The sequence below is a fragment of the Olea europaea genome, chromosome 9 (assembly GCF_002742605.1).
Source record: "Olea europaea var. sylvestris chromosome 9, O_europaea_v1, whole genome shotgun sequence".
Taxonomy (NCBI): domain Eukaryota; kingdom Viridiplantae; phylum Streptophyta; class Magnoliopsida; order Lamiales; family Oleaceae; genus Olea; species Olea europaea.
The window spans coordinates 13,038,623-13,040,993 of NC_036245.1; the positions used below are offsets into that span (position 1 = coordinate 13,038,623).

The window sequence follows — 2,371 nt, forward strand, 5'->3', positions numbered from 1 at the left end:
AATTAAAAAAAATTATTGTAATAAAAAAAGCCCAAGACCCTCCAATCAAAGACTTTTATATCATTGCATGTAATGTGACCCGAACTCCCAACGTCCCACACAAATTTCACTACTTAGACACTTCATCAAAATTAATTATTTTTTCACATATTATATTTATTGTATAAATATCCAACAGTTCTAGAATATTTTAGGGGTCCAATTATATAGACTTTAAGGAGACTTAAAACGTGAAACACAATGACGGTGCATTCATGGACCGACCTAACGATCTTACTATGTGCACGGTTGAGATTTAGCTTCCTCTCTCCTCACTGCCCTATAAATAACAGTCATTCAACATTCACGTAAACAAACTCTCGTTACCTTCTCTTGTAATTTCCAGATAAAACAAAAATGTCTTGCTGCGGAGGGAACTGTGGGGGATGTGGATCTTGCTGCGGAGGGAACTGTGGATCTTGCTGCGGAGGGAACTGCGGGGGGAATTGTGGATCTTGCTGCAAGTGCGGCCACGGATGCGGAGGGTGAAGCTCTCTATTTTTATTTTTGGCTTTCCATTTGCTACTTCGTTCGTTAACTTTTATGGGTAAGTGAATTTCTACTCTGTATGATCAATTTAAATTCATTATGATATGATTTCAGTTGCAAGACGTACTTCAATATGAGCTGTCCGGCGGCAACTGAGAATTGTTGCAAGTGCGTTTATAATTGCACTTGTAATCCTTCCACATGAAGCGTTGGCGCAAAGTCAGGATCTGAAGCAGAGATGAAGAAGCTAAGTTAGTATTAGTTTTGTGTGTTTAAATAAATCATCATCACTAGTAGGTGGTGATTGTGTAATATTCGTATAAAGTAATTAATAGTGTTTGTAATCTCACCTCTGCTTAATTATATTAATGAAAAACTCCTTTCTTCTAATTGTTTTTTCCAGTTTAATTTTCTTTTATTATTCTTTTACATTTCAAGTTTAAAAGAAAATGTTCTTTTTGAAGACTGAAACCTGAGTGGATATATCTCTGGAAAAAGATTATTTGACGACAAGATATTTCGTATTTCGAATTATACTTTTGAAATTACAAATAAAAATTTAATATCCGCTACCCCTCCAAAAAATAAAAAATAAAAAAATTACCAGTTTTTTGGCTTCCTAGTGTTAAGAATGTTTTAGTGACACAAAATTTCTATACAACCATGCATATTAAAGAATAAAAATTTTTGGCCACCAAAATTTAAATGGGCTTGGGAAATATATTAAAAAATATATTCGTAAAAATAAAAAAATTTTGCCCATCAAAATTTAAAGGGATAATTGCAACGAAAGTCCCAAACCTTTGAAATATTAGCAGGCTTTCTCCAAACCTTTCATTTATTACAACTGTCATCCTTAACATTTTCAACCGTTGCAGGTGAGGCCCCAAATGGATGGAAATCGTCTCTTCTGTTGTTAATTGACCACCAAAATTGAATTATGACCATTTTAACCAAAATAGGCGAGAGTAAAATTGTCTCTTCAATTTTAAAAAGGCCAAAATAGTAATTAAATTGGAAAAATAAAATAATTCAACGATCAAGAACACAAATAAATTAAACGACTTGTTCTATGAATTAAAAATAATCAATAATAAGTTTTATCTTCAACTAACACAAAAATCTAGCCTCGTGTTTCCAACGATTTAACAACAAAATGATTAGAAAATCATCAAGGAAATTTATAATTACAAGAAGGATGATTGGCAATCAATATTTTATTCTTGTTCTTGATATTCACTCTCAAGCTTTAATTCCTCAAGTTATTGACATTTCGTTCTTCCATCCGTAATATGATGAATTGGCCCTCTTTTTTGTAAGCTTTTATGATGTGAATTGATATGAGAGGTTAGAAGGGAACCCCTTCAGTGTTTGCCGACATTCTCTACTTATTAGCAATTTGTTAGGTTTCTAGTGTATTGACAATTCTTTAAACAAATGGATTAATGTAAAAGAGTTGTAAAAGTCATAAAATCTTTTAAAGTTGGTAGTATAGTCCTTGAAAGAATCCAAGATATCCAAGAAGATCATATATGATCATTGGAATGCAATTAGAAGTCCAAAGGATATAAAAAAGTCACACAAGTTATGTTCCAAATTCTCAATCACAACTTACAATGCATTTTTTACACAAAACAACATTGAAATTTGGATAAGGCTATATCTAGAAGAATTGTAGCCCTTTGAATTAGATTTCCAACTCATTTTGAATAACTTCAATTGGACATCAAGAGAAAAAGTTATGATGAAAATATTGACGACTACTTTGCTATCGCTAGCTCCTCGCTCGAGCGATAGGTTGACGACTAGAATTCCATTTTGCTTCAAACACTTAGTTTTTCAG

At 32.5% G+C, this 2,371-nt stretch overlaps 1 long non-coding RNA gene across 1 annotated transcript; it reads left to right on the forward strand.

Annotated features, from left to right (window-relative positions):
* The first annotated feature begins 339 nt into the window (after nt 1-339).
* On the forward strand, nt 340-918 carry LOC111400068. Its single transcript, XR_002703833.1, has 2 exons — nt 340-524; nt 643-918. It is a non-coding gene; the product is annotated as an uncharacterized LOC111400068 (long non-coding RNA).
* The last annotated feature ends 1,453 nt before the right edge of the window (nt 919-2,371 follow it).